This window comes from Schistocerca cancellata, chromosome 1, assembly GCF_023864275.1.
Source record: "Schistocerca cancellata isolate TAMUIC-IGC-003103 chromosome 1, iqSchCanc2.1, whole genome shotgun sequence".
In the NCBI taxonomy this organism is placed as follows: domain Eukaryota; kingdom Metazoa; phylum Arthropoda; class Insecta; order Orthoptera; family Acrididae; genus Schistocerca; species Schistocerca cancellata.
Genome location: NC_064626.1, coordinates 681,299,195 through 681,313,664, shown reverse-complemented (window position 1 = coordinate 681,313,664; position 14,470 = coordinate 681,299,195).

The following is a 14,470-nucleotide window of genomic DNA, read 5'->3' as shown; positions in this document are numbered from 1 at the left end:
TTGGTCCCACAAGAGTTGGGGATCTAATCGGTCCACACCATGGAATCCCCACACTGTGCAAGGCTAATTACTCAGGGAGGTCGCCCGATATACCTGAGGCTCCATTCATGATACATATTCCCATGTGCCATGCACCCCTAGGCACAGATCGCATCACACCTATGGTTGGGTATTGATGAGTTGGGAGAGGACAAGGAATAGATGTGGAATGACAGGTCATTGTGCGACACACTTAGTCTGGTCCATTGGCCAAGACCTTACCGACTTTAGGTTCTCACAGTTGGCATAGCCCTCTGCTTCATGCAAACAGACAAGCCTCTCCACCCACACAGACAGGGTGGTGTCTCCTGGAGAGGATGGGGATACCTAACTACATTGCCAGTAATGCATCAGATAACAAGTTTGTTTGTGTGGCCATCCACCGCAGTAAGCATATAAATACTTGTTTTGTAAATAAAACTACCCTTTCCTGCTGCTATTTACTTTATTTATCCCATATGCGTTTCGCCTTCTCCTGTTCTAAGGTGTCTTTAGTGGGATCTATAACGATAGTATGGATTATCAAACAAAAAATCGCGAAGTGAATGGTTTGATATCTACAGGGTGCTACAAAAAGGTACGGCCAAACTTTCAGGAAACATTCCTCACACACAAATAAAGAAAAGATGTTATGTGGACATGTGTCCGGAAATGCTTAATTTCCATGTTAGAGCTCATTTTAGTTTCGTCAGTATGCACTGTACTTTCTCGATTCACCGCCAGTTGGCCCAATTGAAGGAAGGTAATGTTGACTTCGGTGCTTGTGTTGACATGCGACTCATTGCTCTACAGTACTAGCATCAAGCACATCAGTACGTAGCATCAACAGGTTAGTGTTCATCACGAACGTGGTTTTGCAGTCAGTGCAATATTTACAAATGCGGAGTTGGCAGATGCCCATTTGATGTATGGATTAGCATGGGGCAATAGCCATGGTGCGGTACGTTTGTATCGAGACAGATTTCCAGAACGAAGGTGTCCCGACAGGAAGACGTTCGAAGCACTTGATCGGCGTCTTAGGGAGCACGAAACAATCCAGCCTAGGACTCGCGACTGGGGAAGATCTAGAACGACGAGGGCGCCTGTAAAGTCTGGAAGGTATTAGACGAGGTACTGACGGAAGTAAAGCTGTGAGGATGGAGTGTAAGTCGTGCTTGGGTAGCTCAGTTGGTAGAGCACTTGACCATGAAAAGGCAAAGGTCCCGAGTTCGAGTCTCGGTCCAGCACACAGTTTTAATCTGCCAGGAAGTTTCATTGTGCAGTATTCTTGACCATTTAGAGGCCACATAAGATCATAGTGACTGGAACTGCATTGCAGCAGAACAGAATAGCACAATGTGTGAATCGTTTGGAACGTCCGAACAATCTGGACAAAAGTGACATGGATGTGATTTTAATATCTTTGTTACGTGAGGAAGATGAATATAAATTCCAATGCATATGCGAATTTTGGTGACTTTGAAAAGAACAGTGTTATGGGGATTTTTTCATGGTGACATTTAGAAAAAGAACTGGAATCAAATACTTTGAATATAACTGACTCAAAAGAATTACGAGCTATGAGAACTCGACTGTCTCTTGTGATTGCTGGAGGAGCTTTTCCATTAAAAACCTGTTTGATGAGACATTATACTGGTCTGTAGTTAGATGACCAATCGAAAAGATATGCGTTTACCGCCTGAATGCTTTTGGAATATTGTGTCAAAAATTTAAGATTTAATATCGCAAGATCTGTCTCGGTCTGGAACATGCAGGGCACATGATTCTTGCTGGTTCTGTCCTGCAAATTTTCTCAAACACGCTACTGTGTTGTTTGATATTGGAGAGATGCAATTATGAGACTTTCCCCATATACAAGATAATTTGGTAAATAATTTTGTCTAGATACGGGACGGATTCCAAGATTATTTCAATTCCCCACAACATAGTTTGGTCTGGTAAAATGAAATGGTAGACAGGAGATGTAGTCGAAGACAAAATAAGTAGTAAGAAAATGTAATATTATGTACATAGGAATGGATAATAAAGACCTAATCAACATCTCACAAAATAAAAAAAGTAATTTGCAGGTATTCGCATGTCGTTAAAACAATAAAGTGGTAGTCAAGATCAGAGGAATTCTTTTTATTCCATGATTACCGGTTTCGTCGAAACTAAAGCCGCCATCATCGGATCTTAGGACACACACACACACATCTAGATCGCTCCCATATGAGCACAATGTGCTCCTTACAAAATTCGTATGTCATGTTTACTCCTATTTCCTATACAATTTCTTTCCAAATGTTGCTATTTCTGGTACTACTCATATAATGTTTATTTTGAAAGTCATATAACTCTGGATAGTCACTCAAATGTACATTTAACTTTTCCTCATCTAAGGCCATTTTGGTAAACATAGTTTCATTTCACGTGTCTGATTTGAATGGCATGCATTATTGCAACACTTGCTATATTGCACTAGCGACAACAGAATACACGATGCCGCATCAACAGTTGGTCAACTTTGCATCACAGTGCTGCACCTCAAAGTTCTGCTGCCATGTATTGTGTTCTGTTTCATAAGATTTCATATAAACAATATTTGGTAGCATTATACTGCACTGCTCTACTACAGTGTAGTTCCACTCAGTGTGGTCTTACCTTTACTATAATGTGTCGTACCTTATATCATATCACCACAGTGGTACCACCTCAGTGAATAGTCTGGTGTACACAACCCACTTGGCATCAGTGATAAGTGTAATATACAGTTTTAAGTAAAGTAAACTACAGTTCCAAAGAAAAGCATTTCAAAACTAGTTAAATAAATTACAACTCCAGTTTTTTTTTAATTTATTAAGTAATGGTGGCAGTATGGAGACCAACTGCAACTGCAGCTAAACATAGTATTTCATTTTCCACAGCTAAGGGTACTTCTGGACACAATGGAGTTTGTAGTGCAGGTTGAAATTGCTTGGCAAAACACTTGTGTGTTGTGGGTTCAAGATGAATGACTGACTGCAGGTGATATTTCATCCAGCTGATCACTGTGATTTGTTGCTTGTGTGTGGGGCCTTTTAGGCCTATATTAGGATCAATATTGCCAATGATAAATGTAGACTTTGAGCTATACTACTGATAATTCTGTTATCACTACCTTTGTTATGTATTTACAATCATTCATTACACTAGCAAATTTTTGCCCTCCATTCTAACATAGACATGAGGCACTGCAACAGATCAGTCTCTTGCCACCGCTATGTCCCACTCAAACAACAATACTTCTTTTCTGAAATTACAATGTTATTTCATTAAGTACTGGTATGTATAAACAAAAAGCTGCAATAAATAAAAGTTACATTAAAACAGCAGTTCTTCAGTCATAAAATGTCACGCTGTATCTCTGGTTCTAACAACTAATACTCAATGAGTAGCTGTAGATGCTGTTTGTGTGTAGTGTACATTGAAAGTACTTGCAAGTAGGTGTCCTCTGACCACTGTTGACACAGTGTACTGTTTCTCTGCTATCGGTTGCTGCAGTGCTCCCCATGTCAAATATGGGGAAAGGTGAAAGTGGCGGAGGAAATCCACACCTAAGACTGGTTCATGAACATCTGCAACAAAAAATGGTCATGAAAATTTTTGCAGTGGCCAAGGTCTACAATGTTCCATAAAGTTTGATTGGGGAGTCGTTCACAGCTTGCAGTTGATTGACCAGTGCAGGAAGCTCCATTTGTACAGGGCTATTACAAATGATTGAAGCGATTTCATAAATTCACTGTAGCTCCATTCATTGACATATGGTCACAACACACTACAGATACATAGAAAAACTCATAAAGTTTTGTTCGACTGAAGCCGCACTTCAGGTTTCTGCCGCCAGAGCGCTCGAGAGCGCAGTGAGACAAAATGGCGACAGGAGCCGAGAAAGCGTATGTCGTGCTTGAAATGCACTCACATCAGTCAGTCATAACAGTGCAACGACACTTCAGGACGAAGTTCAACAAAGATCCACCAACTGCTAACTCCATTCGGCGACGGTATGCGCAGTTTAAAGCTTCTGGATGCCTCTGTAAGGGGAAATCAACGGGTCGGCCTGCAGTGAGCGAAGAAACGGTTGAACGCGTGCGGGCAAGTTTCACGCATAGTGATGTGAAAGATTCAGTGTTTAAACCTCCTCTACCAAGAAACGTGCCAGAACTGCGAGCTCACATCAACAATGCTTTCGAACTCATTGATGGGGACATGCTGCGCCGAGTGTGAGAGGAACTTGATTATCGGCTTGATGTCAGCCGAATCACTAAAGGGGCACATATCGAACATTTGTGAATGCCTAAAAAAACTTTTTGAGTTTTTGTATGTGTGTGCAAAGCATTGTGAAAATATCTCAAATAATAAAGTTATTGTAGAGCTGTGAAATCGCTTCAATCATTTGTAATAACCCTGTAGTTTCTTCCTTGGGATGGTGTTTGTTTCCAGGCTCGTGTACAGCAGGAAGTATTAATTAATTAAGTGCCCTAATACAAAGAGTCTTTTGCTGTCAGTGTCTTGGGAAAAACTAGTTTGGGCCACATGTGTGAGCTGTAGGCGACATTGTAGTGTGCTGTGGTCTGGATCATGTGTAGTGTTTGAGTGGTTGCACAGCATAGAGCAGATAAGCGTTTTGTCATTGAAGCAAGTGTGGAAACAACACAATCAGTATCATGTCATTGCATCTGTTGGTGGAATGTGGTTGCTAGACAGAGGCATCTGATGTGGCTGGACAGTGGTCAGTGTGATTGCAGCAGGGACTAGTGACATTACTCTCATGCATTTTCAGACTCAGTTGGATCACATCAACTCTAGCAACAGCAAGCAGCATATCGCAATGGTGGTGTCGCTATCACGTGAGTCCGGAACCTCTCGGGTCACATTGGCTGCCCATGATTGCTGCTTGTTCATTCTTCAGGAATGTACTGGCAGTGGCCAACGTTGTCTGATACATTTGTGACTGTTGTTGTGGCAGAGTCACAAAAATTCTGTCAGCCAGGACTAATCTGCATTCTGTTGTTTCATTTTCATGCAAGATCATTGCTATCTGGATGTGTGCCAGTAGCTGGATGAGCAATGATGCCCAAACCATAATGTCACAATAAAGGATGTGAAAAATGTCATATTGTCATTAAAAATAAAAATTCTGCTGGGTGGGATAGGACACCAAGTAAAGTGATTAAAGTGGTATATGACCCCCGCCAGCTAAAATAATCAACCAATCTTTTGAACAGTGGTGCTTTCCTGATGTGTTAAAATATGCTGAAGTGAGACCTCTGTTCAAGAAAGGGTTGAGGGAAGATATGGGAAACTATCGCCCTATTTCTATTCTCCCAATCCTGTCAAAAGTGTTAGAGAAAGTAGCTGCAAATCAGATCAAAAATTTTAATGTAAAAAATGATATTATTGTAAGTAACCAATTTGGATTCCAACAAGGAAAAACACACTGAATAAGATGATATGCAAACCATTGGATCAGAGGAGTAAAGTCGCAGGTATCTTCTGCGATCTTTCGATAGCATTTGACTCAGTGAACCATGATTTACTTATCTAAAAATTACACAAATATGGGATTAACGACAAAGCTCTGAAATGGCTCACATCATACTTGCACAACAGAAAGCAAAGGGTAAGTGTCACATCAAATGCAGTAAATTATTATTCTAAATGGAGTACAGTATCACAATGTGTGCCTCAAGGCTCCATTTTGGGGCCAATCCTGTTCCTATTCTTTGTAAATGACTTGTCCATAAATATAAATTCCCTGTCAGTTCTGTTTGCGAATGATACTTCTGTTTTAATTGAAGATGATGCAGAAAAAATTCAGAGCTCTATTGTGAGCCAAATGGGTACTCTAGAAAACTGGTTCCAGTTAAATGGCTTGAAACTGAACATTGCAAAAACCGATATGGTACATTTCAAAACCAAACATTTGAAATGTGTGGGTCTTAAAATACATCATCACAATCATCCTATGGAAGAAGTTAACACAGTCAAATTCCTAGGACTAAATGTCGACAACAACTTAAACTGGAGTACACATATTGAGTTCCTGTCAAATAAAGTAAGCAGCTTTGCATTTGCAATGCAAATACTAACAAACTCTACTGGCATGAGTACACGAAAAATAGCATATCTTAGTTATTTTGAATCTGTCATTAGGTATGGTATTTGCTGGGGAAATTCAAGTAGTGTATCTCGAATACTGAAACTGTAAAAGAAAATTATAAGATACATGTGTAGTGTACAACAAACAGAATCTTGTCGCCCATTATTTCGGAACCTGCAAATCCTAACAGTTCCCTCCATATACATTTATGAAATTATAATCTTTGTACACAGCAGACAAAAATTATTTGAGGAAAATCATTTTAACCACACCTACAACACAAGAAATAAAAATAATTTTATGTTACCCACTGTAACACCTACAACGCCTCTCAGTGTTAATAAACCAAAATAGCTCCCAAATTAACTCCCATGCCCTCGAAATATAAATTCAGAAAATGTCCCAAGCCCCTCCACAAGTAGTAATTTACGAAATAGAAATAAGAGACAAATAGAGGGAAATCTATAGTAGAAAAATAATAGAAAAAGAAAAGATTTTTAATAATAAATTTTGGAAGCATGGGAGGGAGGAAAACGATAGATATGGTTAAATTATTAGTTATTCTTATATATGAGAAAATCAATATTATAGACACAGAACGTAGGTATTGAACACCAAAGATAGCGTTTACTAAAGTATCAATATACATACAATTCAATTATGATACTCCAGTCTCTATCCTCTAGTCTGTTCGAAGTCAATTAGGACGTACAGCTTTAGGAAGCAACAATAGGAGCTTTATTAAACCAGGGCGCAAGAATAAATCGCGACGAGAATGTTTTTTGGGAAGCATTAATTTCAGATCAGAATTAGAACTTTTGTCATATTAGAGGAACGGGGAGGTGATCAATAGTCTCGCTGACTTTAACGTCACTTCGTGTGAAGATTTCAATATTTTACGGAATTAACGATTTTTGGACAGATTCGGACTTTGTATTGTGATAGTGGAAAAGCTTTAGTTCACGCGACTAGTAGTTATAGTTCGTGACAGTTTATGGATATTAAACAGGAACAATCTTTTTATCGAAAATGACAGAACATTGTTTAGTATCTCTGATATTGGCGGGATTCCAGATTAGATACTTATTCAAAGAACACCTTTGAATGCGATCGTGTGAATGAACTGATTTATTAATAATTATTGTTAAATAAAATAATGTGTTAATTTGAAACTGACTATTCGTCTTGAACTTTACTTCGATTTGGGTTCATTAATAATTAGGTTACGTGATTTTCACCAAGAATAAACTGCAGACTAGTAACTGAAACAAGTGAACGAAAATCTATTGAAAACACTAGTATTAATTTACTTATGGTTTTTTTTCCTCCAAAACTGGGAAGACAATACGTGTAGTGCCTCACTGGGGTTAATTTAAAAACTAGCCGGGCTAAAACAAAACCCCTCAATACCATTCAATGTATAGATACATTAACATTCCTACTTTCATGCAAGATACGGAAGTCGGGATAGAAAAAAGGGTCGCTACACCACACCCATTTGAAATTATATACATGAACTCCACAGTATATGGGGATGACAATATATGACAAGCCAATGGACAAAAATATATTTAATATGAAGCCAGAGAGTCAAAAAATAAGGCCCCAGCAGATTCTGTGGGAGAAATGCTACTATTGAGTAGAAGCATTCATAGAGGATGACATGATAATTTGAGCAAGGGGTAACTAATTGTTAGTCTCTTATTGTATGTGTAACAAAATTGTGTTATTATAATGATGCCATTTCTTAAAATCAGTTGTAATTAATTGTTAGTTTATTTTGTTCTATGTGTATTTTTATATTGTATTATTGTTATGGTACCATTTATTAAAATCAGGTGTGTATATATATGGTAAAACTTTACCAAAGTTTTGACGTGTCTCCTGTACCTGAATCAAATGATTTAGATTATGTACGTTATGAGACTAATAAACCACAATTCACAATTCTGGCTTTAGTGACGAGGTGATAGACTTATGGAGATGACTGCAAAGCTTAGATGGCATTCTGGTGTCCAGAGTGAAACACCTGGTGTTTCTGCTATCCTCTAGAGCAATATCTTTTTAACCCGCCAGGGTAGCTGAGAGCCCTAATGTACTGCTTCCTGGAGTCTGGTAGGGTCTTGAGATCTGAGGGAGGCAGTAGACGAAATCCCTATGACTATGTGTGGCATGGATGGTAAACATAAAATCTTATCAATTGGCCTAGGTGGCTGGGACCAGCATGGGTTTGCAAGCAGGTTGGGCTGGAAAGTGTCTTACACGGGTGGTCTCATAAAAGTCAATGACGCGGAATTGCATTGGCCAGAAACAGTCTGTGGAACATTATCTTTTCATTGGAAAGGTTGAGTAAACTCATCACCAAATAAATCAACAGTCACTGCACATTGTTCAAGCACACATGTGTCATTGTTGTAGTCAATAGCATGATACAGAAAAACTTCACTTTCTCCTTTTACACATACTGCGTGCTGATCTGTGTGACTGAAAACATTATATGAAGTACCACGAGAGTCACTTTCTCATACTTGTTGTTCACACGAGCAGCAGTCGTGAGATGCCCCCATTTTCATTCAAAGGCAATTAGTCAAAATACAATGATTAACTTGTAGTGGCTGCTGTCATTCATTGTGAGGTCACCACTATGGCACTTCCTGGAGGAAATGCCCACAATAGAATGCAGAATTCCAATTTAGTCTTTTATTATACAATTTACTACAACACAGAGATACAACTTGAATAGGTACGTGTGTATTGGATTTTTGTTCACAGTGAACTGAAAATACTAAGGAAGTTACTTCAACATCTATTGAAGACTCCACATAATTTTCTGCATACCTATCATAAAAATCCTCAGTCCAGTCACAAATATTGCTTGATGTCCCATATGATCATACTATTGATAAGTGAAACTGTCAAAATTTTAAACATGGCTGACAGTGGCGACCATAAATTAATTTGCAGTAAATAAAGTACACAGACAATTGGTTGCATAAGCTTACTGTAAAAATCTTGACCAGGTTTCAATACCAGTAAGGGTATTTTCTTCAGAGACACACACATACACACACACACGTGCGCGCCCACGCGCTTGTGAATACATAAATGCAGCTCACACACACCTGGCCACAGTCTCTGGCAGCTATCAATTCTATATGGTGAGTAGCAACTATCCTATTCATAATTTTAATACTTCACAATACTGAGCTGGAGTACATGGAATAAAACTAATACTTACAAAAATGATATGATGTTAAAATTGTGAACATATATGATGAACTAAGAAGCTCCAGTCAAACAGCAGAAAATATGGGAAGTCCTCCAATGAAACAGTGAAAATTATTATACAGATACAGCTTGTTAAAAGTGTTAAAAGAATGGACATTGGACTGACCACATGGCAGCTAGTTGTGATGTCAGGTAAACAAAGTGTGGAGTACACTACTTACTAGGCACTGAAGTCCACGTCATGAACGAAGGTGGCCCAATTTTTAGCCATTCTATGCATCCCTCTCCAATAAACGCTGGCACCCAATTAGAATTATTCTCTTTCCAAGTGGCTAGCTGCATGTTACAGCTAGACAGCAAGAATCTTTCATGCATCATGCACTGTTGCTGTACTTCATGATAACAGACTTATTCATTCAGCTGCCAGTGATTTTTTTTTTCCCCATTTAGTAGTATGGCTGTGAATATGTATTTGTAAATATTTTAGTGGGATTAAAAAATGTCAGGTGACCGAAATAAATGTGAAGTGCTTCACAAGCAGCTGATAGGGATTATTACTGCATTTATAACTTTTTCAAACATGCATTTTAAGCTGGGCTCCTACTGTTGATGTTTGAAGACACAAGAATGGAATGCAGAAGCATCTGGTGTCAGCAAGAGAACTTTAAAGAGAATTGTAAATGGAAGTGTCACAGCTGTAGGAACCTCAGGAAAAGTTGGTTTTGTGTTCTGGAAACCATCAAAATTGTTAGAAATGTGTAAGACAAATGGATGGTTTTGACAACAATGTTTTAAAGCCCTCTGTGTGAATTGTAAATACCAGACATCACAAAAACTTGTTGCAATTATGCATAGGACAATTGGCTTCAAAGGTATCGGCTCATTACTTGTAATGTAAAGAATTTTAAATGACATTGGTTTCAAATATGTTATGAAGGAAGTTTTTAGTTGATACAAGTACATAGCTGCAGAACACACAATACGAGAGAAGGAGGTAGTTAAACAGTGTATTACTTTGATGAAACATGGGTAAACCAAAATTATTCCAGGAAGACCTGCTGGAAAAAGTGATGGTATTGGTGGTTTTAAAGTAATTATTCTGCATGCTTGCTCTTCCTCTGGGTTTGTTCCTGAGAGTAACCTGGTATTTAGCTCTAAGAAAAACTGCAGTGACTACCATTTGGATATGAATGCTGTCAATTTTGTGAAGTGCTTCACTAATAAATTCTTGCCTTACTTTGCTTCAAAGTCAGTCATTGTAATTACCTTGCTAGTTATCATTTAGCTGTTACAGAGAAAACACCAAGCACAGACTCCAGGAAAGCTGATATTTTGCCGCAGCTTAAAAACAAAAAATATTTCCCACAGTATAAACCAGACTTGTGTTGAACTCTTGCCTGTTGTTAATTTACACACATCACATGACAGAACATACAAACTTGACTTTCTTGCACATTAATGTGGTCATGCAGATTATGTGTTTACCCACATGTCCCTCTCAGTATAAGCCTGAGGTGGATGTTCGAGTCAGTTACACCAAACAACACCATTTTAACAGTACTTCATTTATTCACCTCTTTACACAAGCAAGGCTTACAAAGAACTGGACATGGCGGAAGAGAGCAAAGATAATCTTAGCTTAGTTCAATGACGATACTCAGATCGATGCTGGTGTCGACCTCGTCGGTGCCACATAGCCTCCCCCCCCCCACCCCCCACAGTACGGAGTACTCTTGAGAGGCCGCGGGGAGGGGGGGGTTGGTGACTATGGTGTCGGCAGGGGTGGTCTGGTCCGCAGGAGCTGGACCACAGTCAGCTCGACAGTGTCGTCGGGGAGCTGTGTGGGGAGATTTCGTGAAGGTAGGTTCATCCACCGAACCTGGAAGTCGTTGAAGCGCGCCGGGCATCGTACTGGGCATGCTGGTCATGCGGCAACAGAGAGGCCGATGGTTTTCGGGTGGAACGGAGTGACGATGACGATGTCTCCGGTGGGCGTGGCGAACACACGAAGCATGTCCAGGTCGACGTGGGGTGAGAGGGGAACACATTTCACCAGGTGGCAGGGGATGGTGGAGGTTGTGTCATGAGTACCGGATGAAGGGAAACACATGACGAACAGTGTATCAGCGCGTAGTATTATAGAACGGGGGAGAGGTCAATGGGCCAGCGAAGGGCCCAGCTGCAAGGGCATGATCGTAGGTAAGCTCGACGTGGGGAGCATGTGATCAGTCGATGGAGTGCATGAGACCGGAGAAGAGGGCAAGGACGGAGAAGAGCTCGACAATTGGAGCTGGAAGTCACTCGACCAAGTGTGTAAGTGCGACGTGGAGGGAGTGGTCGGAGCATCGTGAGCCATGACAGTGAGTGGCGTGGTCGTGTCCTGAAGGGGTGTAGAAGCGGGCTCGACATGAGCAGGCTTAAGTCTGTTGAGAGAGACTGTAACAGCTGAATCTTTTATCTGGATGCCATTGGTGTTGACTGAGCGCCAGAGTACTCGGTACAGTCTGGTATATGGAGGTTGGAGGGGAGCACAGACAGTGTCATCTCGGAGCATGACGTATGTGAGGAGATAGTTTATCTGACCAGATGGCGAGGAGAGCTGTGTCAGAGAATAGATTGGCACTGACCAGGGCACGTAGCCGTCTCCAGAGCTGGGAAGGTTTGTCATTGCCTAGTTGCTCGACATGGAGCACTTGCCGTGTTGCTGCCTCAGTTGAGTGTGCAAGCCAATGTAGAACTGTCTCTTTGGCTAGAGTGTACCAGGTAGATGAGTCCGGGGTGTTGACCAGGTCAGCAATCAAGTCCTCCTGGTCGTGCAGGTCGTGATTAGGCACAGAAATCTGGTTGACTCGTCGAGTTTTTAATGGTCAAACAATTCGTCTGCAATTTTGAACCAGGTTGTAGCTCTGTCAGGATTAAACAGCGGCAGTGTCAGTAAGTTTTGTAGAATGTTCAGAAGAACAGGTTGAGTTGAGTTCGTTGGGACACTGCCTGAAACGAGCTGTTGTCGCTGTAGTATTCCAGGAGAGTGGGCTCTAGGGGATGTGGCAACGACGGCTGTTTGGGAGGCAGCGTGAAGGTGACATGTTGTGGTTGAGCGCGATCTGTCGCAATGTGGAAGGACGATGTGGGTGAGAGACCATAATGTATCGATTGTGGCTGCAGAAGCTCAACACATTACGGGTGTGTTTGAACTGACGTGTCGCGGAAGACCGACGTGGATGAGGCACCGAGATGTGCCAGCGCATGGGCGACAGGTGAGAAAAAGTTCAAAGTTTGAGAACGCATCTTAATCCGCGGAAAGCTCAATGTATGACCAGAGCGAGGGCCACCTGTGAAGCAGGGAGGCTGCGGAGGTGCAGGCTGTCCAGAAGCACAGTGTGGGAAATGATGTCGAATGTGGGATGGAATGTGTGAAAGTTCACTGTTCATAGTCACTCCACTCAAAACAGTGTGTGAATAAGGTGAATGTTGTGGCACAAAACACTGAGGCATAGCAGTGGGACAGAGCTGGAGGTCAGGCACAGATAACAAGTTATTGTTCCAGTTGCAGGCCAAGGTATCGACATAGGAAGGCAAGTGCTGACGCTGAACCGAGGCAGGAGTGGGTGTGGTTGGATGCTGAGTAGGTTGACCTGTGAACGAAACAGTTCCAGCCAGGTGGCAGGTATCCGTGTGGTACTGCACGGATTGCAGCATGGCAAATCATTGTCCTGGCGGTGGTAGGTTGGCCAACAAAGCATCTGCAGAAATCAGCATTGGTCCCACACTGCACGGAGGTCCGTAAGAGGTAACTGCACAGTCGATGAGGGAGGCCACATGTGGTGGGAACAAATGTGTTTTATACCTCACTTATTGTTGCAGGCTCAAAAATGTCTGGCGAAATCAGTGTAATCGTCGAGTGAGAGGCATCGTGTTGCAGTCCTGGCGGGTATACTTCGCCCACAACACGATGCATGTCAATCACAAAATCCGGCATTAGGCGTTGGGCCGAAGTCATTGTTCGAATGCTGTGTCGATGTAATACACACGAGAATAACTGATGCGGAGGCCGCGGACACAGTAAAACGGCGAAAATGGAAGATGTTACAACTTGGGGTCACCAGTGAGGTGGATGTTTGGGTCAGTTACACCAAACAACACCATTTTAACAGTAGTTCTTTTATTCACCTCTTTACACAAGAAAGGCTTACAAAGAACTGGACATGGTGGAAGAGAGCAAAGATAATCTTAGCTTAGTTCAAAGACGATACTTAGATCGATGCTGGTGTCGACCTCATCGGCACCACAAGCCCATGGAATTAGTTTGGGCAGGTTCAAGGCTACTTGGTAGAAAAAAACAAATAACCCAAGATAACAGACACTGAATCACTTGTGCATGAAGCAGTAGACAACATTACCCCTGCAGCATGGGCACAGTCTGTGTGGCATGCTGAAAAGCTTCAGGAAAAAGTCTTTGATAGGGAGGCAAGGATGAACGTAAGCCATGAACCTATCATCGTAAATTACATTCGGATACAGTCTCAGATAGCAGTGACAATGGTTTTATGATGTAGACTTTGGAATAGTCTGAGGTAATAATATTTCTTAGTTTTAAAGACTCCTGGCTTAAAAATGTGTTTGTGAACATTTCAGTTGCATACATAGTACAAGGTGTACAACTTTGCTTTCGCCATTTGCCGATAGGTGGCGACAATGGTAAATAGTGGTTGAAAGAAACAGAAAACAGCCATCAGGCAGTTAGCTTGGACCTCGCTCAACATAACCTCATTCAAACATTTGTCGATTTGTGTCTGCATCATACAATAGTTCTTGATTGAAAATGTGTTTACGAGCCTAATTCTCATCATTTGCAGGAGGTGTTACTGTTTTGTTTCAATATGAAGAAAACAGCAGCTGAGTCTCATCAAATGCTCTCAAGTACATATAGTAAGAACGCTATTAGTGAAAGAACGTGTCGTGAGTGGTTTCAGCACTTCAGAATGGTGATTTTAATACCAGCATAGTGGTGGAAGAGAGAATGTTTTCGAAGATGCAGAATTGGAGATATTGCTGAGTGAAGACTTGCATCAAACTCAAAAA